The sequence below is a fragment of the Macaca nemestrina genome, chromosome 10 (assembly GCF_043159975.1).
Source record: "Macaca nemestrina isolate mMacNem1 chromosome 10, mMacNem.hap1, whole genome shotgun sequence".
NCBI lineage: Eukaryota > Metazoa > Chordata > Mammalia > Primates > Cercopithecidae > Macaca > Macaca nemestrina.
Window position 1 is genome coordinate 66,636,984 of NC_092134.1, and position 26,636 is coordinate 66,663,619.

Genomic DNA, 26,636 nt, shown 5'->3' on the forward strand with positions numbered 1-26,636 from the left:
GAACAGCCATTAGATAATAGCATCTAGACAGTATCACCAGCCAAGGTCTGTACACATTGTTAATATTTTAGGTGGAATTAATTATGTTATTTTAATAAGCCATTCAAAAAAGTTGCAAGCCAACATAGTAGGTGGCCAGAATATGCTCTGTTGTAGTTGTCGCTTTCCTTTTTCTTTCAGAATAGGGAAAGCTAGCTCATTTGGAAGAAATAATTGTTCATGTTCAAGTTGATGTTAATGCTTAATGCTCCTGATACAGACTTCTAGACAGTTATCTGTGATTAATCTGAGATGTTGTTTGTACAAGGAAGTTCAAGTACCTTTCTCTGATGCATGTTTACAATTTTGTTATTAAATAAGGTTAATTCTTATTTGCTGTCAGCTAGAAGCAGTGATACCTGTGGTATCTGTAATATGTCTATATTGAGACATTTGTAAATTAGCTTTTAAATAGAAGAGAACTAGCGTTTTTCTTTTATCTGTCAGTGCTTTAAGTTTCTGGTAAGGTTTAGACTTGTCCCACTAGATTTAAAAGGCCCAGAAATGCCTAAGGGTGCAGAGAAAGCAGCTATGCACAGAGATCACTGAGTTTATGATGGGGGGAGATGACAGTTACATATGATCTACATTTTTAAAAAGGTAAAAATTGTTTATTTGTCTTCTTGAATAAGGATCTTTATAAACTTGTATTTCAATCCTAATTAGTTCTGGTCTTTTGATGTCTGATCATGAATGCATCCCACTTATAACCTCTGAGCATTAACTAATAAATAATTTAAATCTTAATTTCTGTGGTATTGAAAGCCATGAGAATTCCTTCTAAATGCTAGCAGTTCTGTTGTGATTGATGAAGGCTGAGGGTTGAAAATTCATGTGGTGGCAATAATACAAGAATGTAAAATTGTAATTATTTGGTATTTGCTTGAGTAATGTGGCTGTATTGCTTTTACCTGTGTAACCTCTGAGTTTTAGAGATGTTTCTCTTTTAAATGTGTGTACATGAATAATGTGTTCTAACAGAGTGACACTCTGTTTCCTAAATTTTGTTTCCATAATATATCCTAGAATTTAACTAAAATTTGTGTCACATCAAAAAATATTGTCAGATTGCATGTGTAATTCTGAAAACTTGGAAACTGAAAAAAAAGCAGCTTATGAACTTTTAATTAGACTGGTAGTCATTGTACAAATTTTTTGCAGTCAATATATACTGAGTCAAATTCATACCGTCTCAGGTTTATACTGTGATATATGTTTGTAGAAATAGAACTGAACAATATTTCTCAAATGTCTGCATACTGCTAGCTTTGGTAAGAATTTAAAAACAATAGAATTACTCTGTAAGTTTATAAAATGTCCTGACAAGAAGAACTATTTATGGAGGTATCTAAGAAATATTCCCAAACTAGAGTTAGGACAATGATATAATGAAGATAGTAAGTAGTCTTTATACATTAAATGAAATAACTCAAAGAGAATCACGTTTTATCTCATTTGTCAAGGCCATGCTATGGATAAGATGTTAAATAGCAAAAGTCATTTCCTTTAGCTACAAAACTGACATGTTTTTCCTGTGATTTATCAAAAGACACCCATTATGTAATATATAAATTGTGGAGTTAGTTGCAAATTGAGTCCCCAACTTGAAACTACTACATAATAAACAGAATGTGTCAGAGTGGACTCAGGCACTTGGGATTTGGCATTTCATCAAATGTCAAATAGCCAGGGGTTTTAAAGAAGATAAGTCATATAACACAATGACTTCTCAGTGCATCTTTTGGCTTCGGTTTCAGGGCTTCTCTGAATTGGGTAGGGGAGACATTCACTTACATCTTAGTGCTGTAGAAAAGCATTAAAGAGCGGAGACTGACCTTAAAACCAGTCCTCTCAAATGGGTAATATGGTTGAATTCAATTACATCTACAACATATCTGTTTTAATTAGTTTTTGTCATAATTTAAAAGTTTATACTCTATGTGTTTCTCTAGATGGCTTAGAAAAACTATTTACATTAAGGCTGAAAACGTGGTGGAATTTACTGATGATGTTCACATCTTAGTTAATGGTGCTATCGATGAACCAGAAGTGTCATTCTTATTTTTCTTCTTAGAGTGTTTCTTGAAAGAAACTTAACTCTCTGTCTTGTCAGTTTTTCCTTTGGAGCAGATTGCCACAAGAACTTTATATGTGTAACAATGAAATATTGAGCTATAAAGAACCTCCCAGAAAATTCTCCAAGTTTGCCCTCCCTGTAGTACATTTTCCAGTTCTGATATTTAATTTTATCCTAATTAATGTCTATTCTATTGTGGGTTCTGATATAGAGTTTCACCACCCTTTCCTTCATCTTAAATACAGCATCAGTTATAATCTCATTAAATGCCAGAGTCTGAATTAAAATGTCCATAGGGTCAGATGCTATGAAAGAGAAGTTATTTTAATAATGGATGACTTTTCTGAAATTCCATCAAAACTCAGTTTTAGCAGTGACAATGGTGATAAAATGATTTTAAATCTCCTCTGACTTTATATTGACTTGATGTATGTCAATGTACATGAGATGGTCATGTTTGATTCTTTTAAAAACTGCTTTCATCACTCATCTTTCCTTCATAATTCTAGAGTTAGAGTTGAAATAAACAAGACAGATGCATGCTTTGGGTAAGTCACCAAACGTTTCTGGGCTTTTAAAATGTAATACAAGGTGGCTTTGTCTCTAAAGATTTTCCCAGTTATAGAGCTATATTATATACATTTTGAACTTTGCTAGATTTCCAAAACAGTTCAGGTAAAGGTATTGACTAGAGAATTTTCATTGGTATTTAAGGCAAAAAGAAATCATCTAAATATCCTGAGGGAATTGTCTTTCTGGCGGGAATGCTCAGTGGGAAGAATTCCTGTTACTTTAGGGTCATAATCTATCACTTAATATTAAGTAGTGTTGGAGAATTTTGATAAACCTTTGAAATTATGAAGATGTTTGTAAATTTGAGACTGCATTTTTTATTTAATCATATCCACCAAGAAGCATCATTTACTTTTTGAAATTCTCACATAGATGATTCATTTGGTATTTTTCCTTGAGAAAAACTTGCTTTGATTACAAAACTGTCATAAACTTGAATGTAGTCAACAGCTAGAAAAGGACCCTAACATTCCATTTTATTATGTTTGGTGTTTTTGTTTTTCACAAAATACTGTGTTATGGTAATGTCTTTTTATAGACTCTGGCAGGTCATATGTTAATTCATCTGTCATAGAAAAATAAAAGGTCTGATTCTATTGTCATGTGTATTTAACCACACTGGATAATATTCAAGCTGTAAGACAGATAATGTATACTATACAAGCAATCTCTTAACACTGTTCTTATACATAACAATCCTGACCTCTTGCTGTCCATGCAGCTGAATTACTTGAGAAGGAAGAATTTGTCTCTTATGAACAGAGGTATGTGAGTCACTCTCATATACAGTGCTAGTATCTTATACACACGTGTAATGGTATGGAATTAGGTGTAGGGCTCCTCCATAACTGCTGTTCTTGATCTTCTTCCTGACTCACCTAGATTGAAGAAAAGCTGTGTGGTAAAGCTCTCAAGGCAGTCATTAGTGACCAATTAACTTTTCTTACTGAGGTCATTTCAGGGAAACTGGAGAAAGGGAGGAACATGAATATGGTTTAGACCTTCTGAGTAAAAGGGTCATTTGTATGTACAAATTATTTCATTTGTTGTTTTGTTGTTGTTGTTTGCCTATTTTAATAGATATTCAGCAGTAATTGTGATGTGTGTGTATGAAATCATTGTTAGCTAAGTTGTTTTATGATGCATTGTATGCATTTACAATTCCTAGTTAGGCAATTCAGGCTTTAAAGTGTCTTAGATATTCAAATTGCATTTTAAAAGGGTACTTCACTTTCTTTCATGTCATTGAAAAACACTATGCATTGTTCTTCTTAGAAAAAAAAACAATATTGGTGGGTGTTTGTAGAATGATAATTTTTAGGCTGTGGTGTGGGTGATTAGGTAATTTATTCTTTAGAGTTTTGGTAAATTCATGTAACCACACCCTCTCTGCTTCAGGAAACTGACATCTAATTAGGACTTTCTTTCTTGATAAGTGTGCCACAAGGCTAGAGTGAGAACTCTGACATATACTTTGGAAAGATGCCTGATTTGTGCAGAAATATGTGCAAGAGCTGAACATATAATCAAAGGGATTGTTGCCTTCCTCAGCCTGTGGGGGATGACAGGGAAGAGGAAGGAAATGGGGAGGGGAAAAGGAAGGAGAGAGGGAAGCACATTTCATAGACCGTCCTTACTTTTCTAGTGCTTACAAGCATAGAAGCCATTTATTTCTATGTTAAAAATAGTGGGATCATCAAACTGACAGGTCTTGGATGTGAAATCCTGGATGATTCAAGCCTTAGCTGTATTTAGTTTAACTCAAGAAATCCCAGATGAATTAGAAGAAACATCAATTATAAAGAAATAGGGCAAACTTGCTTGTTTTATGACTATACTGCTTATTTTTCTTCCCTAAGAATTGCTTTCCATCTATAGTATATTTGTCTTGTTGAAAATTGATTGGCTAGCATGTTCCATTTGTTGGTTATTTTGTATTACCAACTTTCTTGTCTCAAGCTATATTTTTTTCTACATGGAATAAAGAAATATTAAAGTTGAAAGGGACCTTAGAATCTACTTTGTCAACTTGAGCATTTTTTTAGACAAAATAACTAATATATAAACAAGTTAATCGACTTACGGAGTCCCCACTGATCATCGTGGAACTGGGAATAGCAGCCAGACTCCCTTATTGGGTCTCTTATAAGTCCCTTATAAGAGACTTCACCTCTTATCCCCACTCTGTTTTAGCTCACTGATGAGCCTTCTGGTGATATTTAAGCTCCAGGATCATCTACATATAAATATAACTGCTTAGTTCCCTGATATGTGGCTTTATTTTTTTTTGAACAGTAGGCCATCTTATCTTAAACTCTTGAACAAAAACGAACTCCTAATTAAATATTGCAAGTCAAATTAACATGCTATTATATTTACAGATGATGTTAATTAACGTGATTGTCAGTGGCTCAAAAACCAGAGGTGATTTTCTGTATCACTTCTTATTTGCTCTATGGTTTGCAAATATAACTACCTTCATCCATGAATATTCTTTCAAGGGACTTAATTTGGCATAATTATTTCAGACAGTATTAGGGTTAGGAGGGACTTTGGAGTCCAGTTGGTAAAGGCATACTATCTGAAATAGAAAGTCCTTCTTCGATATCCCAGCTATATGGACATCTAGCTTTCATTTAAATCCTTCCAATGTGAACACGTTCATTTCCAGACAAGGCAAGTTACTGAATAAACCTATGCCTCCTTTAAATAAATTGTAAGATATATGTTAAGTTGCTGGCTTATTCTAAGAAATACAATATGTGTTCAAAATCTATATCTTGACCCAAATAAACATAGACTATTTAATGTGCAATAAGATTTCATGCTTCCTTTTTATTCACATTACTCTTTCACGGATGTAACATATGGCATGTGGAGGTGAGTAATTCCTTCAATGCTATTTCTGTTTTAACTATACAAACTCAGAAGAGCTCTGTATTGGGCCCACATCCATGTGGTAATTTTTATTTCTTGTTTTCTTCTTTTTTGTTGATTTCCACAAGATCACCAAAGCTTCTATTTATTTAATAAAAAGCATATTCTAGTGCTTTCTGTTTGCATGATGTAGTGGTCATCTATTTGTCTGCCTTGAAACTCTTTTCATTCCCCTTGGAAGAGCAGTGTTCATGTTTAAAATACTCCTGTTTCTCCTTCAGTTCTGTCATTATTGATTGATCAAAACTGTGATCATTTGGGTTACAATTATAGAAAATTACCACGTTTTAGTCTTTAGTGATTTGTCTGTTAATGAGCTCATAAACTGAGCTGAGTCAATCAGTATGCTCCTGTGGGACTTTGCAAATTCAACCCAGTGCACTGTGCTCATGGAGAAACCATTCTGGAGTGGGAGGGAATCGAGCACACATCCAAAGGAGATGGACATGAAGGATCAAGAGGCTCCCCTCAGGACTGTAGTCACTAATTCCAGTCCTTAAAGTCTCTAGTTTAGAGAATTAGAAAGGACCAGAACCCGGATTGGAACTCAGATCAGCTAGTTTCAAGTTTGATAGTCTTGGTAAGCTCTTATTTGGAAAATATGATTCTTTAGTTATTTTCATTTGATCGAAATAAATACTACAGATGGAAACTGTATTCCTTCCATAAAAGTTCCCATTCTCCCAAAATATAATTCTCTTAATGGGACTAAAAACTATGTGACTTTGGATGAATCATGTGGGTCAGTATGCTTCTTCAGTTTTCTGTTTGTAAAATGGGATACTAAATCCCAGTGGAGAGTGCTGAAGACCCAAGAGAGAGGAATCACTGGCAGGTCTAGTCAGTAGAGCTGTGCCTCCCCAGAGCAGCATACATCCCAAACAGCTGGAAGAAGGGGATAGCTAGTAGGCAAATTTAAACAGACGACGTTCCACTTAGCAGCATAACTGCAGTGCATTTAACATTCTTTGCCCTTTTCATTTAGAGAGTTAAGTCTTGTTTTAGAGGGGAACACACAACTTCCCCATGTACCTTTCACCAGATCATTCACCATGATGCCAGATGGAAACATGCCTAGTGGTATATTAGAATATAATAGAACTTTTAATCTGCTTTTTAAAATTTGAAGTGTTGGAATTCTACCCACTATCTCACTAACTATTAAATAAGCTTAAACAACCAAAAAGCTTTTCTGAAACATCCAACTGTGGAACTGAATTATTTGGATCTGTAGATATAAACTAAACATCAGCAACTAGGTTTATAGATATGTAGAAACTGAGTTGAATTTCAATTGATATACCAAACCTTTGAAGATCTCTGTTTTAGAAATTATTTGAACTGGCTCCAAAATAGTATGAGATTGTGATTAAATAAGTTATTCATAATTAATAATGTTGTAAATAAGATATAATGCTTTAATTTTCTTCTTACCATCTTTATTCTTTCAAGAAGATTGTATTTGTGGTAAGCATCCCACCATTTTTATTCATTCAGCAATTACTTGATGATGCACATGTCAAGTGTCATTCTCCATGCTGGAGATACCGTGGTACAGAAGACAGAGGAGGCCCTTGCCCTAGTGGAGTTAGCAAGCTAAAAAGAAAACAGAAAAACTAGTGGCAAGTGCAATGAAGAAAACCAGATTGAAGTTTTGGGATGGAGTGCTGGAGGTGGTGAGAAGGGTGAGCGTTTGAGATAGAGTGTTCGTTCTTGGAGAACAGGATGTTGGGATGCCCCTGATTGAAAAGGCAGAGTCATTGTATAATCTGAGTAGGAGGCTGGGGCATAAAGCCTCCAGAGATAAAAGTGTATTCATTCTAATACAGTACTTCCCTTCCATCTTCTGGTTGGCTTGTTTCCTTGACGTTCATTTGTTAAACCAGTTTTTGTTTTTGTTTTAAATTCAGAATCCATTTTTTCCTAGGAAAAATGTAGATTTAAAACCAGGCCTAATCATGAAGTCTTTTTGCAATATTTCATTAACAGGTAAAGGATGACTGTGGCCAAAGGGGGCATAGTTGCTGGAGAAAACCTCTATTTTGCTGAGAAAGACAGGGCTGCTGTTGCTATTTACATAGAGGAGTCTTCTGTTAATATACTGTTGCAAAGTTAGGCATTGTGTAAAGTGGGGGTGGTGATTTGGGGATATGAGAAGATGGTTTGCTCTGTCTGTAGAATAGTTGTCAATAATCTTCTCTGTATTTGGATCCTAAACATCCACTGAGCATGATTCTTAAGCTAAAAGTATACTTACCGTGTCATCAGAGGATACTAAAATGTATGACTGCTTTATAGTTTGTTGTTTTTTGTAGAACAAAATTATTTTATGCTTCTCCCTGGTCTTTCAAGTACACTCCATTATAAAGATTCTCAATGGCTTTTGTACGCCCAAGGAAAGATTATATGTCAAAGAAATTATTTCCAGAAAGTGCACAAAGTTGTACAGGGTCTTTCAGGTTACAGCCCACAGCATCACCATCTTCTGTGCTTTGTGGAGAATTAGACCCTTTATATTACTATTGTAGATTATGTTACTATCAGTAGATAAATAGGGAATTGTATATTGCTTGTTGGAATAAGTTATTTTCTACATAACTTACTATTTGTTAAATATGATTTAGAGGATTGGTCTTTTATGTTTAAAAATTTAATGTAAGATGAAATACCTGTTTTCTGATAATTAATCTGAACTGCTTTTCAGGATGCAGTCTAGCCAACAAACTTAAAATTTATGTGTAGTTTCAGAACAGTGGCAAACATTTTGTGAAAACAGGTGCTTTTGATTACTGCTGAGCTGGTCTTATGTTTTCACATTGTGCTTCTGCTGTCAGTGGTATGTGGTTCATGAATTTTCAGGTGCAGAAAATAACATTTGATTTGTGAAGCCCCATTTTTGAGATAAAACTAGGCACATGTCAAATGTAAGCAATATGGAATGTGAAGCCAACAATGGCATCCTTGCTGATTCTAAAAATTGGATATAGTTAACAAATAGCTGTAGTGGAAAGTTTTACAAATGATTACAGCTCTGGTTAATACTTGTTTTTGTAAACTGTAATCTGCATGCAAAAAAATTAAGTTCTGCAAGTATTTTGAAGACATGAATATGAACTTATTATACCTTGAAAAATTTTGCTGAGTACATTTCACCCTGCTTATAATCGTGATCACTTTTAGGGGAACAGCTGTTAAAATTTAGGGTGAGATGTACGGGTACTCAGCAGTTGGTTGCAAATTTCCACTTTATGGATTTACAGTGGTCTTCCATTGGGGAATCCCCAACACCTTAAAACTGTTATTTACGGCTGGTTTTATCTGCCAATGCCAAGTTTTCATGATTTATAGGAACAAACACCTCTCTCTTTTATTCTTAAAAATTCCAAATCTTTTGCGTTATGGTGTTTTTAGCACTATTTGGAAGATGATCAGGCATAAAAGGAATTGTAAAGCTAAGAACTGTTGGGATCTTCCAATCCAGCCCTCTGATTTTGCATAAGTTTAGTATCTCTAACAACAGAGTAATTTGCTCAGTAATTGTTTAAGGCTTAAAGAGAGAAAATATCTAAGTCAAGATTACACAGCTCAGAATAGAAGTAACGTAAATATTTAAGTCTCTGAACTTGGTGTATTTTTAATCGTATCCTCCCGCATACCTCCCATTGCTTCAAACACTGCCTTCATGTGAAGTTTCCCACAGCCCTGCTCACTCTCCCAAGGGTTAGCCCTGGAGCCTCTGTATGTGACTGGCACCCCACTTACTCCATTGTGTTGTGATTACTTACATACCGTGTCCTTTTGTGAGTGCCATATCCTCATCTTTGTATTCCAGCATCTAGGACAGTGCCTGGGCCATCTATAGATGTTTCTGTCTTAAAAACCTGTGAAGAAGACTGATTCCCATAAGTCACCCACAGAAACCTATCTCATTACTTTGTACTCACTATTCATGTGTTTGAAATGATTAGGAAGTTTAGAAAACCATACTGTGGCTGTAAGAATCTTAGTTTGCCATATCCATGATTCTGATACTATTCCTCTCCATGTACTATTCTGTGTAGCATAGGAAAACACAGCTCTTGCAGCAAATGTTTTGAAAATCCAAATGCAAGGAAAATAGAAGGGAAAGCAGTGGTTATACTTTATAAGATTCTTATAGACCTACCTTTTCCTTTTCAACACAACTTGCTACGAAGTTTATTATGCTTGATCTCCTGAGATCAGTGCATGCTAGGCCCTGTGCTTACTAATTTATGTGCATTAGCTCATTTAATCCATACAACTCCATGAGATTAATACTATTTTTATTTTCCAGACAAAACTTGAGCCAAATGAGCTTAATTAATTTTCCAAATGTTACACAATTGTCGGTATGTTAGCTATTATCAGCAAATATGCATTAAGCAGTACTATGTGCTGAGAGCCATGGCAGGAGTGTCCCAGCTCCCAACTGCAGTGCTGAGTGCCATCCTTCCCCATGTTGCTGGTCAACTGTGCCTTCGTGATGGCAGCCTCAATCCTCATGATGGATTGATAAACTCATGAGTCAGCCTGGATATAATTCTATGTCTCCAAAAGGAGAAAAAGCAGCAAATGCAACATGCTGTTGTGACTAACCATTTTTGTAACTTCTCAGTACGTTCATTCAATTATTTTGTATTCAGTTGTACTTTGAATAGGAGAATTTACCTTACACTCTAGTGTGACTTTGTTGTTATTGTTTTTTTCCCACTGAATCTGAAATTAGCGACTGATGTATGTGATTCACAGCATACTTGGACTGGAAGAAAACTTATCACCAAGGTAAGCAAACAGATCTACTTCGGAGTTGGGACCTTGACTCAGGTTTGTGTATAATCCCTCAGCGACGTAGAACAAGAGCAGGAGGACTGTGACGTTGTCCTGTGTCACATCCAGCCATCAGAATATTTGAATATGAATGCATTTTGTGTCTGTAATACCTAGAACTCAAATTATGAAAAGCTAAACAGTCCAAAAGCAATGCATCTATATAAACAAAAATATGAATGTGGGTATAAAACTTTCATAAGAGCAGAGAGTTCTCTGAGGGATTCCAAATAAATCCTAGAATTCATGAGAATTGGAAGGCTATATCGGAACTAGTTTTATTTATTTATATTTTTATTACTAAGCCACACATGAATCATATTCTCCTCTTCCATAAATAAAGTAAATACCCACATATCAAATTTACTGATAGGAAATATTTTTCAAATAGAGTGAAATTATTCACTATAAAACATATGCGTTTTTAGTGAATATTATTTGGATTATTGGCAGCAATGGTCAGGGAACTCTTAGTGTCAGGTTGTGTAATTTATGTTATCTAGTTTGAACCTGGCTTTGTTAAAGTGTTCTACTTGGAGTGTTGTAATTGTCTCAGACAATTAGCTATGTGTTCTTTTCATTTGAAAGGTTTTGTTTTTTATTTTTTAGTTTTTACTTCATAAAATTGAGTGTTCCTCAATCAGAACTTGCAATATTTCATTTCAATGAGACAGAGATCTCTTGGTTTGAGTTGTAATAGCAAACCTCAGAGATAGTCCCATATAGCTTGGGCAACATAAGGAGACCCTGTCTCTATAAAAAATTGACTTTTTAAATTATTTTATTTTGTCGATATGGGGTTTTGTCATATTGCCCAGGCTGTTCTTGAACTCCTGAGCTCAAGCTCACCCCTTGGCCTCTCAAAGTGCTGGGTTACAGGTCTGAGCCACCATGCCCAGCTTCTCAAAAAAATTTAACATTAGCCAGTCACAGTGGTGCGTGCCTGTAATCCCAGCTACTTGGGAGAAGGGGGTAGGGACACTGAGGCAGAGGGATCACTTGGGCCCAGGAGGTCAAGGCTATAGTGAGCCATGATCATGCTACTGCACTGCAAAAAAGAAAAAAGAAAGAAATGGTCTGATATGATTTGGAGCTATTTGATGTTATGTACAAGTGCAAATATTAAGCTTTGTAGAGAAAAGTCATAGTACAGTGTATCATTTCTAAGAGTTTCAAATCAGTTCTTTTGCTTTGTTAAGGTATTTGGTAGCTCTTACATTTATCAGGTTCTTCTCTATTTTTGTATCTATTTTTTTCCTCAAAAGTTTCATAAAATCTCATTTTCCCACCTCTTTCTCATGAGGAAACTGGAATGTTAAACTTTCCAGGCACTTCAATCCCCTACCAGTCATCCCCACATGTGAGAATGTTGTTGACTTCTCTAACTCAGGAATGGAAAATCAAATGCTGCGTGTTCACATTTTTAAGTGGAAGCTAAGCAAAGACATACAGAGTGGTATTAATGGACACTGGAGGCTCAGAAGAGGGGAGGGTAAGGGGGATGAGGGTTAAAAAGCTACATATTGGGTACAATGTACACTATTCGGGTGACAGGTGCAGTAAAATCTCAGCACCAGTATACAACTCATCTGTGTAACTAAAAACCACTTGTACCCCTAAAGCTACTGAAATTATACATATCTAATATTATGGATATCAAAAAGGAGTATTGTTGAGTTATTCTTCGATTAGGTATTCAGTTCCCTGATAAATCACCAGGCCCCTCAAGTATTTGTTTCTTCTCGAGATTTCATCCTAACAGCCCTGCCAATGCTGAACCTTAGCTCCATCAAACCATCTGTGGTCTTCACTCCTGCTACTGACATTACTGGAAGAAAAAAACTGTATAACCATAGTGGTTGGCTACATTACAGATTTATGAGTTCCAGCCTCAGCTGGGTTCTCAACACTAGTCATCAGTCTTTTGTCTTTATCTCCAGCTACTCTCTTTCCCTTTCCCTTTCCCTAGGCAATCATTCCCAAATCGCATCTCTCTTCTGAAGTCACAGCCTGCTCCTCCCATCCTGAAACATACTGTCAACTAAAGATAGGGGCTACTTCTTAGTTTACTTGACTCTGCTTCTTCCACCTTCTAAATATCTTTTACGAAAACTTCCACTATGCAGCATGCACTTTCCTGTCCCCAAAACACAAAGCAGATGCCTGGTTCACTTAGAGTGATTGAGTGATGCCTTGTGGCCCTCTGGATTCTGCACCTGCCATTCTACTGAAAAGGATTCATCAGAGATCACCAGTGATCTCCTTATTCCAAATTTGGTGGTCTTTGAGACTTTCTTAATTTCGTTGAGCTTCCTGTAGCAACTGTACCAGTCATCATTTTGGTCTTTGAGTCTTTCCTGTCTTGGCTTCTATAACCCATCTTCTTTCCAGTCCTCCAGCCTCTCTTTGATATCTTCTCCTTCCTCCCGCTCTTTCCCCTTGACTGTGGGGTACAGCACTGGCCCTTCTCCCTTCTCACTCTTTGAATTCTTCCTGGGCAATCTCTGCCTCCCTCTTTTTGTAATTTAGATGTCACAAATGAGCTGTGGATTTATGTTGCCAACTGTCATCTGGGTGTTCCATTACCAGAGATTTCAACTTTTCCTAAACTGAACTCAATACCTTAGCTCTCCTACCCAAAATGTTCCCTCTACCTTTCTTCTCTCTTTTAGCTATAAAGGCACTGTCCTCTAAAAACTAGGAACCTTGAGTTCATTTCTCATTCCTTACATTATCTAAATTTTCTACTATATTTTATCTACTTCATCTACTTTATACTTCATCTTTGTATTCCCTCTACACCCGGGGTAGTCCATAGTTAGAGCTTAATAAATGTTTAATTTTATTTTATTTCACACCAAACTGTAGATAATTAGAATAGTGGATTTCAAGGGACAGATCTATCTCCAACTTTAAAGTATATATTAATATTTAGGCCTACTGGAAAGATACTTGGCAGTTTACAATGCCTCAAGGCTAAAATTTTTTGAGATAAAGTATTCCGTTCATGTCACAGTACTTAAATTCATGATTCTGACCTTGTTTATTAAAAGCAAAGTGGGCAACTTGAGTCTGAAGGACCTATGTAGCTGGAAATATTAGCTTGGAGTCCAGAATTCAATAACCATTGATTGTGCAGTCCAAAGCAGTTTATTGTTGATATCTTTTCCCTAAAATGAAATCAATTATTCTTGCCTGTGCATTTTTATTAAGGGATCTGCTGTTTGGACTAGAATGATGAATTTAAGTCCAGTGGCATATTGAAAATAAAGTGTTTTTCAGTGACCTCAAAATGTTGATCTAATGAATCACAAATTATATTAAAGAAAGTTTAGTGGAGAAGGCAATAGAAGTAATGAGAACGTTTAATGGATTCTAAATGGTAGCTCTAAACACTTTACATTTAACATCAAATAACATTTTTTCTCTTTTTTGTAAGATAGGAACTTTTCTGCTTATAAAAGTTATTAATTGGTCTAATCAAAATGATTAGAATTTGCATGTTCCTTGTATTTTTCACTCAGTTTTTCTGTAAACAATTACTGTAACTATCTTTTCACAGAGAATAAATTAAGATGAAAGTATGAGTTTTATATTCAAGGGAGAAGTAATTCAGATTGCATGGTTTTGAAAAGAGTGATCAAAACAACTATGTTTAGAATACAAATTTCAAATTTAAGGACATGTTTAAATAGTTAATGGAAAAAATTTTTGCATGCCGGTAAACAGCAAATTAATTATGGACCATTCTTATCTATTTCTATAGTAAAGCTTGTGTATTATAGTTTTGGTAATAACCATTGCAATAATTATGATTTTATATTATTTAAAAATTTTACAATGCTATAACATACATTGTCCTTTTTGGTCTTTCTAGCCATCTTATAAGTTCATAAATCAGCTATTGTTACTGTTATTCCTCATTTTATAGATGAGAAAGCAAAAGCACTGAAAATTTAAATCGCTTATCCAGTGTCACACAACTAGTGAGTAGTGGCACTCCTCCTGATTCACTTATTTCCAAATCTTATGGGATTTTCTCCTCTCCTAAATGGACTTAGAGTTCTTTGAAACAAGCTGCCCATCCGACTTAATTCTCCTGTGCCTGGAACATAGCAGGTTCTCAGTGTGTATTTGTAAAACAGATTCATGTAAACTAGAATGGAATTTCAAGTGTGAGCCTTTTTGTAAAGAATTTTACTACTCAAATACCATATTTTGTCAACATAATAGAATTATGCGGTACCTTGAATATATTGAAATTGCATTTTAAAGTTCTAAAAATAGAGTAATTGAGAGTTGTCTTGGAAAACATAACAAAAAGGCAAAGGATGAGTATTTTATTGTTAATCTATTTAATTCCTTTCTATCAGTTATCTATTATCTATTGCTGCATGACAAATTACCCCCAAATTTGGCAGCTTAAAAAAACAAACATTTCTTCTCTCATAGTTTCTGTGGATCGGGAATATTGGTGCAGCTTTGCTGGATCCTCAGGTTCATGGTCTCTCAGAAAGCTGTGACCAAAGTAGGCTGGGGTACAATCATCTCTCGGCTGGAATGGGGTGGGATCCTGTCTAAGTACACCAACATAGCTGCAGGCAGGTCTCAAGTTCTAGATGGCTATTGTATGGAGATACCAGTTTTGTGGGGTTTTTTTTCTCCCCACAAATATCCCTCTCCATTGAGCAGCTCAAACAAGACAACTGGTCACTATTAGAGCAGGTGTGCCAGAGAGAGCAAGAAAGGGTGTGCAAGACAAAAACCACAGTTTTTTTTTTTTTTAATCTCAGAAGTGACATCTCATCACTGTAGCCTTCTGTTTATTAGAAGAGAGTCACTAGATCCAGCCTATACTCAAGAGGAAGGGATTACATCTCCCTAGTATGCAATACTAGGAGGATACTAGGAGGTCTCAATCATTTGGGCCATCTGAATACTACCTATCTTATTCATGTTAATATTATTTTTCAACCATTGTAAACTGAAAAATAAAATTCCAGCAGACTGAGCTCTACCATGTCCAGACTTTTTAAGGGAAAGCTACAGAAGTTCAGCTCAAACTGGCTTTAGCTAAAAAAAAGTAATTTATTTTTGTATGTTTTGTATTTAAGAAAAAAGTCTCAGTGTTGTCCCGACAGTAGGTGCAGCAGAGTTCTGTTCTGTTCTGCACTGGCACTCAACTTTGCTTTCTAAATAGTTTTGAATGGATTCTATCAATCTGTCTTGTGCTCCCTGACTACCCCTATGGCAGGGGTGTGTGAAATACTCCAGTTGACCAATCCTGGGTCACTTGCCCACCCCTGGAACCCGGGGAAAGTGACAGAAGCCGACATGTAAATCATATGAACTCAGAGTGGAGGAAAGAAACCTTGAGGTGCTGTGACCTCAATAAGGCCCCTTGGCTGATGGTAGGCAGATCCCTTCGGCCCACAGCACCCGTCAGTCACGCTTTAAGTCCCTACCTGTTCTAACTCATGCAGTTTACTTTTGGGGGTATCTTAGTTCATTCAGGCTGCTGTAACAAAATACTGTAGACTGGGTACCTTATAGACAACAGAAATGTATTTCTCATAGTTCTGAAACTTGGAAATTCCAAGATCAAGGCACAGGTAGATTCAGTGTTGGGTAAGGGTCAGTTGCTCATAGATGATGCCTTCTAGCTGTGTCCTTACATGGCAGAAGGAACAAGGCAACTCTCTGGGATCTCTTTTATAAGGGCAGTGATTCCATCTGTGAAGCTCTGCCCTGCCCTCATGATCTAATCACCTCCCTGAGGCTTCACTTCTTAATACCATCAACACCTCAGGGTTTAGGATTTCAGCATATGAATTTGCAGGGGAGGGGACATGGTGGAAGACACAGACAATTCAGATCATAGCACTGGTGGACTTAAAGATGTACAGGATAACATATCTTGTTTTGGTGGCAGAAATGGGAAGAGAATTATTCTTCTCAATAAAAGAATGTGTGCTAAATAATGTTTAAAATCAATAGCAAAAGCTAAGCCACAGTTTTGCAATATGAATGTGTCTTCTGGAAACAAAATGTCCTAAACTTTCTGTGTAACCTTTAATTGTTAGTAGAGCACATCCCCAGCACTGAATTCAGTTCATCTGTCTGGAGCTTTAGAATGAAAACAAAGCCTTATTACTGTGTTGACTTACAGAAAACACAGGTGTGTGTGCACAGATAGTAATTGGGCTCAGCTGGGGCCATTTAGGGGTCAAATACTAGGTATCCAAGGTTACTCGTGCGTAAAATTAAACCTCATAAGCTGTAGTCACAGCTTTATAGCAGCTGGCTTATTGTTTTGCTTTAGATTTCTTCTTCCTCTTTAGAGCCCGCTCTGCACCCCCACTTTCAGGTATCGAAAGGATTAGATCTGAGGGTCAGCTGCGGCTCTTTTTCAGAGACAAAATAGAATTGTTACATAGTTCTTAAGACTAAATTATACTGTATTAGGTCAATGGCAAAAGCAAAGATCATTTGTTAAGCCTTAGTGCTGTTTTCTACTCTGCGGTTCCATATAAACGGGGTGTTGCTCAAGGCTCCTTCTCTCAATAATGACTGTTGGCTTCTCTGCTTCCTAGTCCTGTGAGAACCCTTGGGAGTCAGTATGTCTGGACAGCCAATAGACCAAGGAGGCTCTCATCCTCCTTCCAGCTGCAGCACCTCCCAGGCAGAGTATTTGGTGTTCCACCAACATTCACCCTTGAGTGCTCACCAGTAGATATTGGGTAAAGCACTGGGGGCTGCTGGGAAAAGCAGAACATAGTCAGTGTCTGAGGATGAAACCAGAGATAAATGATTTGGGTTGGGGAGGAAGAGAAAGCAACAGCCTAACTAGTCTCAGGTTGAATGGACATGAAGGTGAAGTTGCCTCCTGAAGCTGTCCCCAGCCCTGCTGCTGTCTTGCAGGTTGCCGTAAGACACAGTGCTATTCCCTCCAGGTCTGTCCACCAACAAAGTTCTATGGCCTCCATACATCTCATGTGTGTGGCCGCTATGCCAATCCAAATTCCTCTTTCCTCTATCCGACCATGTGTATTGATTTTTATTTTGCAAAATGTGGTTGTCATATCCATCTACCAGAATGGGTTTTGGTTTTCTACCCCCCAACTCCAAATTCCTAGTCGTCTTCTCCTCCTCCTTAACCCTTATTCCATTCAAAAAGCTATAATTTCAATACAAAAACTTAGTGTCATTTGTTAAACCAAATTGCTTTATTTTTATTTTTTTGTGTGACAGGGTCTTGCTTTGTCACCCAGGCTAGAGTGCAGTGGTGCAGTCATATCTCACTGTAACCTCCATCTCCTGGGCTTGAGCAATCCTCCCACCTCAGCCTCCTGAGTAGCTGGGACTATTGGTGCATACCTCCATGCCCGGCTAATTTTTAAATTTTTTTATAGAGTTGAAGTCTTTCTGTTTTGCCCAGGCTGGTCTCAAACTCCTGGCCTCAAGCAATCCTCCTACCTCAGCCTCCCAAAGTGCTGAGATTATAGGTGTGAGCCACCATGCCCAGTCCTGCTTTTGTTTTACAAGTCAGTTAAGTATGTGATTATCTGATAATCCAGGTTAGTATTAACGAAGTTTTTGTTTTGTTTGGCTTTTGTTTTTGTTTTTGCTTATTAACCCAAATGAATCTCTAAATGATGGAATTTCAGGCAGAGTAAGAGAGAATTTTGGGTTGGGTCACTTTAGTACATTTGGCTAAGTATATTCCACTTAAATAAAAGGTCACATTTTGATATGGGGAACTTGCAGCCTCTCCCACCAGAAATATTTCCATCTCCTCAACCTTTTTCTTTTTGAGGCAGGGTCTTGCTGTGTTGCCAAGGCTGGAGTGCAGTGGCACAATCACAGCTCACCACAGCCTCCACCCTCCAGGCTGAAGTCATCCTCCCCCATCAGCCTGGTGAGCAACTGGGACTATAGGAACGTGCCACCATGCCCAGCTAACTTTTTTTTTTTTTTTTAATTCTTGGAAGAGTCAGGGTTTCACCATGTTTTGCCCAGGCCAGTCTTGAACTCCTGAGCTCAAGCAATCTGCCCACCTCGGCCTCCCAGAGTGCTGGGATTACAGGCATGAGCCACCGCGCCTGGCCCTCAACCTTTTTTCTTCAACTAGCTCTTGACTTTTTCCTACTTTCCTCTTCTTATATCCACCTTTTTTATTTGGAGTTCAAGGCCTATGCTGATCTAGTAAAATATTATTCAGTACAAGTCAGTAGAGTATGAAACTCATTTTAAAATAAGCTTTCAGATGTGATAAGAAAGACAGCCAGAACATGGAAGGTAGTGGTAGTCCTACTATACTCTGGGCTGGTCAGACCTCATGGGCAATGTGTTATTTGCTTCAGGGAGATGTGGACAAACTGAAGCACTGCCAGAGAAGAATGACTAGACATATGAAAGGTGCATATGGCTTGACTGAAAGAACAGAAGGTACCTATTCTGGTCAAGACAAGACTTCACAGAAAAATAACAGAGAGGAGGTTGGAGGTACAATAGTGCTAACTTGCATAACCCGTGAATATGCTCTGTGTGACTCTTAAAAACAAAGCTAAGACCAGGGAGTAGTTTTTCAGAAAGATTTTATTTTCCTGAAAACAGTAACATCTTTCCTATGACCATGGTTAGCGATGCTATGGAAGGAATGTATACATAAGAATTAGGATAGCAAATAGATTATGTGCTAACTGCAGTCAACTGGTGGAAGCTGGCTGTAGAGGATAGTCATTATGAGCATGGACATTGGATTAAAATGAGTCTGGCTTTCAGTGCCAGCTCAGCCCCTGCCAACTGTTAAGCTAACCCCTGATTCTCAGTGTCCACATCTCTAAAAGACAATATAATATTACGTACCTCATTAGGATATCGTGACGTTATAAAAATGAAATGATGCATGTGAAGAGGTTAGTACAGTGCTGTGCAAATAATAGATAATCAATGTTACTATTGGGAAAGATAGTGAAGGTCAGAGGAATCTGTGTTTGGTGGGAAAGCAGGCCCTATCAATTAGTGATGTCTGCTGTGAGTGAAAGTAGGCCACATATTTATCATCCTTGGGGTAGAGCTGGATAAAGTGATCATTTATGCTCAATCCTCCTATTTTACTTTTCATGTAACATAGTTATCTACTTACAACTTAAAAAAATTAGACAAAATATTGGCTTAAATTAGAGGCCTTCTCTTTCCATTTTCCCTGCTGTCCCTGTGTTCTTAATTATATAAGTTTGAAATTATGACAATTATATGGAAAGTAAATACCATTTTTGTTCTTCTGTTAACCTTGGTAGTCTTACAACATAAATGAGTCGAAAGGAAATGTACTTTGCAATGCATAATGAATGAGCCTGCACTTCTTAAATATCTCAGTTCTACTACAGGTTAGATATTTAGAAAGAATGTGAGGAAAATCAAATCTTAATGCAAACTATCTTTTGCCAAATATAATTTCTTATCTGAATTTTTTAAAATATTTGTATTGATCTCAAACCTGAGTTCAATACTTTAAATAGTATTGAAAAAATACTAGCAGTTTTTTTTTTTTAGCACTTTAAGGTATAAGTGGTTACCTAGACTCTATTTAGAATTCCTTATCTTAAATATCCATGGATACTTAAGAAAACTGTAAAATTGATGTGTTGGCCATGAATTTTTAACCCTGCTTATTGAATGTTGTTAAGAACATTGCCCAGAAAATAAAGATGTATCATTAAAGCATGTCATGTTTGCAAGGTCATCGCTCTGAGTGTTAATTAACTCCTAGACCTCTAAGCACAGCCACCTCACTTATAAGTTGCTGCCAAGAGGAAAACGCGGGTGCCACTGGTTGGCCATTGTCCAATGGATGTATTTTTCTCAGATGTGAATAAATGAGAACTGGACTAAAACAGAAACAAGCTATGCACTTTTTATTTTTCCATGACAATAATCAAGAAACAATGTGGCCAGGCATGGTGGCTCACGCCTGCAATCCAAACACTTGGGAGGCTGAGGTGGGCCAATCACATGAGGCCAGGAGTTCAAACTAGCCTGGCCAACGTGGCAAAACATGTGTCTCTACTAAATCAGTACAAAAAGTAGCCAAGTGTGGTAATCATGCCTGTAATCCTAGCTACTCAGGTAGCTGAGGCGTAAGAATTGGTTGAACCGGGGAGGCAGAGGTTGCAGCGGGCCAAGATTGTACCACTGCACTCCAGCCTGGGTGACAGAGTATCTGCCCCCCACCCCCAAAAAGGTACCTTTACTCATTTGTCCTTCAGCTGAGAAATATAGCAATGTACCATTATTTCAAAGAAGCAGTATTGCCCCTTGGTTAAAATCTCAGACTCCACAGTGAGAAGGGATCAGAATCCTGGCATCTCTACTTAACTGATTTTTAACTTTGTCAAAGTATATTAACTTCTCGAAGCATCTACAGTTTTCCCCTCTGTAAAATGGGGATAAGTGTTATACCTATCTATCATCTCTTGTGGAGATGAGAGCAATAGGAAAACTTATGGCAGAGATTGTTACATAGCAAGCAGTAAGACTAATTACCATTATAAATAGGAAAAGTCGTTCATGAGTCAAGAGTACTGGGTTCTGATCCCAGCTTTGTCACTAACTAGCTATGCAATTTGGGGCTATCATATCAGTTCTCTGAATCTTAGTTTCCATAACTAGAAGTGAAAGAAATTGATTGCATGATCTTGAAAATTGCTTCCAACTCTAAAATACTATTCTGGTTAGCAGAAACATTTAAAAACGCTAACTAAAACAAAAAGCCTCCTCCATTTCTAATTGGTAGTTAATTATTTCAGTCTTTACTTAAACATTCCTTTATGTCAGGGAAAGACCTTTTGTTTTTCACCACTTCTGTTTCCCCAGGAACTTCATTGCCTCCAGTTCCAGAGAAAGGTGTTAAGAAGAAAATTAACAACCACTTGCTACTGTGTGAACACTAACTACTCTTAATTGCTTTCTTTAAGATAGCTTTCTGTTAATGGGGAGGGCTTGAAAATCCCTCAATCCAAATTCCTAATATCTCTTTATCAAACACAAACCTGTTCATTTCTATGTAGGATTTTTATTGAAGTCTAACATTCATATAAAAAGTACACAGATTCTAAGTGTACAACTTAATTTTTAGGAAGTGAACATAACCATGCACCAGCATCCAGATCAAGAAGTAGAACATTAGCCAGCACCTCAAAATTCCCCTTATGCCTCTCCTTCTAGTCACTAATTCCTATCCAAGGTTAACCACCATCCTGATCTGGAATGTAATGTTATAGATTACTTTTGCGTGTTTTTGAAGTTTATATAAATGAAATCATCATATGGTTAGTAGTCATTTCCATTGGTATATTTTGGAGTGGAATTGCTGGGTCGTATAGTACATGCATATGTTCAGCTTTAATAGGTATTGCCAAATAGTTTTCAAAAATGGCTATACCAATTTATACACCTTTCCCCTACCCTAAGAAGGAAATGGAGTTTCATTTCTGATTATCTGTTTTAAAACCTTCTTCATGCAGCCTCCTGTTTTGAGTTAAGTTATACAGCTTTCTCTCCAATACCTGTGTATTCTACCTCAGTGATGCTTTGCTTTAGTTTGCCTTGGACAGACTCTGGATATACCAAATTCATACCTGTTGTTCTTGCATAATTATGATTAGTGCTCCTTTCATTTTCAATTTGTCCTAGGGTAGAGGGAGATGAAAAAACTTCTAAAATTAGATTGTGGAGATGTTTGCAGAACTCTATGAGTGTAATAAGAAAACATTGTGTACACTTTCCTTGGGTAAATTTTTTGATATATGAACTATATCTCAATAAAGCTGTTTTGATGATTTTTTTCCAGTTTGGATGATAAGTTATGTGGTCATTCTACGTAATCAGTTTCTGCCAACTGCAAATAAGTTATTTTTAAAAGGACAGAAAGACACCTAAATAGCTTTGGCTGCTTCATTTGGAAAAACAAAAACAGACTTCCCCTGGCATAGTTTTTGAAGCATTTGCTAGCAAGAGATGCCATTCAAAGCTAAGGAAAATTGATTGTGCTACCCCAATCAATTAAGCTACTCTTTTGAAAGGGGAACTCTTCCACTGGCATTGAGTTTGTTTTATAATTTACCAAAAATTAAGACAACTTTTAAAGTAAATATACCTTATAAATGTTACCACGAGACAGAATATTTTAATTAAAACTATGGTATCGCTGGGTAACAAACTTCCCTAGAACTCAGTGGTGAACAATAATCATTTTATCGTGCTCTTGGCTTTTATGGGTCAGGGATTCAGATGGAGCACAGCGGACAGTTTGCCAGCTCCACACTGTATTCTAGTTGAGCTAGAATACCTATATGTGGCTTCTCTGCATGGACTAGTTTGGGCTTTCTCACAGTATGACAGCTGGGTTCCAAGACAGAGCATTCCAAAAGAGCAAAGTGGCAGTGCATGGCATTTCATGATCTGGCCTTGAAAGTCACATAAAGACACTTTTGCCATCCTCTGTTGATCAAGTCCCAAAATTCGGCCCAGATTCAAAGGAAGAGGATATAGACCTCATCACTCAATGGGAGGGGTTTCAAGATGACACTGTAAACAGTACATGGGAGACATTGTGGGATGCTGCTTTGGAAAGTATGCCTTTCCTTTCATCTGGATTTTCTCTTTCCTCCATTGCTGCTGTTCCTGTCCTGATTAATTTTGATTCCACTCCAAGCAGTTTCTTCTCAGTATGGGGTCCTGTCCTGAAAGGGAGCCCGCCTGGTCAGATTCAAGAATTCACAAGGGCAAGACTGCTACAGACATGGCCCCTTGGGCCTTGCTGTGAGCCCATGACCTTCACTGGCTTTGACTTGGGTATTTCCAACCACTGTTACCAAACTGGCATGTGGCACTCTCTAGTGAACACCTGCTGACTATTTGGAGGTTCTCCTGTTCTCACATCCATCAGATGCCTGTTGGCTTCTCTCTGCTTTCTCTTGCACAAACACTGATATTGCTCTTCTTGATAGCTTGTCCTCACTTGCTTATAGTTTGGAGTTTGTGAGATACATCATCTCCTGGTTTGATGTATGTGTTGTCCTTAGGGTTCTGACCACCTAGTTGCTCTGTTTTTATGTGGGGACTTGGGAAAACCTCAAATTATGCTGCCACTACCACCACCACCACCACCACCACCACCACCACCACCACCATCTTACCCAAGTATACCCGGAATAAAGTCCCACTCCACATCTCCTGCTCCTTCCCTGCCTCCTGACGCATTCACCACACTAATTTTTGTGTTCTTTAACTTTGCTTTAGGGCCTTTCAATTAGAATGTACTTCTTGAATATAGTCATATGGCTGACTGCTTCTTAGTGTGCAAATATCATTTTAAATGCCATGTCCTCAGACTTGACCTTCCTGTCTACAGTAGCTTTCCCGTCATTCTCTACCACATTGTTCCATTTTATTTTCACTACTGCACGTATTTATGTGATATTACTTGTTTACTGGGTCCCCCAAAAACACTATTATGTATGGAATGTTGTCTGTCTCGTTCAACACTGTATTCTCAGTACCTGTTACATAGATGTTCTATAAATGTTAGTAGGTTGAATGAAGGAATGAAAAGTGAATTGACTAATCAAGGTTTCCTGATTGTATAACTATCATTATGATCTCTAAGTTGCTTTGTCTTGTGAACCTCAGCTTACTAAGAAGTGTTTCCATATTTAATATGCTTTGATATGGTAAACTTGTGACATTCATGAGGAATATGCCCAGAAGGTCTTCTTGTATCCACAAATTCACCAGTATTATAACAAAATCTCCCATATAAAATGCAGTAAAGTGTAGCTGAAACATATAAGTGACTCTTAATGTTTTTTGTTAATACAGAACTAAAATCATTTCTAAAGCCATTAAAATAAATTCAGCCACTAAAATAAATGCTACACTACATTCCACATGATTTTTATTTTCAAGAGGTTCTTATTATTCTCTTTGATGTCCTATGCTTTGGCAGATAGTAAAGTCCAGCTTAATTTGAAAACCTACCATATTGACCTGGAATAGGAAAGACAGACTGTCCTTGGGCAACTTAAATCTGATTTCACTTTTTCTCCTTGAAATTATATGTTAACAAAGACATTTTCCTGACATATAGCACTTCATCTTTATTGAACAGGTTTTCTGGTTTCTCCATCTTTTCTTTGAATTTCTCTTTTTGGGGAAAAATGCTCCCAAAGCTATGTGGCCAGCTAATGTGTTCTCCTCTTAATCTCACATTAACGGGATAGAGTTGTTCCTCACATTTTCAAATTGACTTTGGCTAGAGGTGAGGTCAGTTCAGGCTTCTCCTTCATATCTTGATCACCTGTCACATCTGGACCTTGTTGGTACAAGCTCCACAGCTTTCCATTGATTTCCCCTTTCCCTTTCCTATCTCTACTAAAATTTTCACTACTGAGCAATTTTGCACCTATTGAATATATTGGACTGTTTACATATAGAGATATGGTGTCTTAGTTGGAACACCCCCAGCACTGCACTGAAAATTAAATTATTCATTTCTTCATTTGACTCCAGTTTGTGTTTTTCTGTGCAAAGTTTGTTTCTTTATAGGATGTTTTTACTTTTTTTTTTTTGTCATAGGTAGCACAGGCTGCACAAACATGCAGAAAAACTACACTGTCTTACTGCTTGCTTGGTGGTAGGGCTCATGGTTTAATAGTAGCTTTATACACTATTTCCTCTGGAAACAAATCCAGCACTGTACCATTATATGGTATACGTTTATGTTCGAAGTATCTTATATGCATTTATCTCCTTTAATTTCCACTATAATCTCGTAGGGGATCATATCCCCGTTTACTGGCAAAGGAAACTAAGACTCAGAGAAGTTAAGTAAAAGCAAAGCTGGTTTTTAGTTCATGACTGCCTGTCTATCTAACTTCAGAGTCTTTTTGACACTTTTAATATTATGTCTATGTGTGTATGTAAACTTTATTTTTGGAGAGATAGTGTTATTGTCCAATAGAAATATGATACAAATCACAAATTCAAGCTGCATATATGATTTTATATTCTACTGTAGCCGCATTTTAAAAAGCCAAAAGAAACAGGTGAAATTAACTTTAATTATGTATTTTATTATACCAGTATATTGCAATTAGTACAATTTTACTATGCAATCAACATAAAAATTATTAGGTGTTTTGCTTTCTTTATACTATTCTTCAAAATTTGGTGTATATTTTACATTTACAGTTCATTTTGATGTGGACTAGCATGTTTCAAGTGCTCATTAGCTATGAGTAGCTAGTGGCTACTATAATGGATTACACTGAGAGAGGGCGGGAAGGAGGGAGAAAGAAAGCAGTAACATATAATAGGGTAAACACTGGCAAATAAGACTTCCTGTATGTCTGTATGCTTCTGATCTTCCCTTCCTTAGTCTTTCTTCTCAAAGTCAAACACAATTTCTTACATACGTTTTGGAGTTATTCTATACGCAGGTAAAGTGTGTGTTCATGTTTGTGTGTATGTACGCATACATGTGCATCTGCATGTATGTGTACGTGTATGTGTGGTCCATTCAATTCAACAAATGCTATTGACAACCTACTATGTGCCACACACTTTTCTTGGGACTTGGTTACATCAGTAAACGGAACTGTTCAACACCCCTGCCTTCAAAGACTATATTTTAGAGGCAAGAGATAGATGATAAACATCTAAGTAAGTAAATTATAGCAAGTGTATTAGAAAGTCATAGGTACTGTGAATAAAAAGAAAAAGAAAAATTATGTGTGGGGGGGGGCAGTGTCCATCGCAAGTAGGGTGCTCAGAGTAGACCTCATTAAGAAGATGAGATTTGCTCAATGTCTTGAAGGAGGCAAGGGGGTTAGTTACAGTTAAATCTCAGGGGGAAGGGTGTTCCAAGCAGGAGGAGGGCAGTGCCAAGGCCAAGTTGGGAGGGTACCTGGCACATTTGAGGAGCAGAAGACCAGTGTGGCTGGAGTAAGGCAAGAGAGGGGAACACAGCGTGAGTGAGGTCAGGGTGGGGAGTGCGGCAGATCCTGTGTAGCTTTGTCACTTTGTTGCACTTTCAAGGCTCCTCCCACCGCTGAGGCTTTTATTCTGAGTGTAAGAAGGTCTGCTTTGTTCTGATTAG

At 37.2% G+C, this 26,636-nt stretch overlaps 1 protein-coding gene across 12 annotated transcripts in view; it reads left to right on the forward strand.

Annotated features, from left to right (window-relative positions):
• LOC105473429 (glutamate receptor interacting protein 1) overlaps nt 1-26,636 on the forward strand; it is a 711,108-nt gene that overhangs the window by 267,532 nt on the left and 416,940 nt on the right. The window lies entirely within an intron of this gene.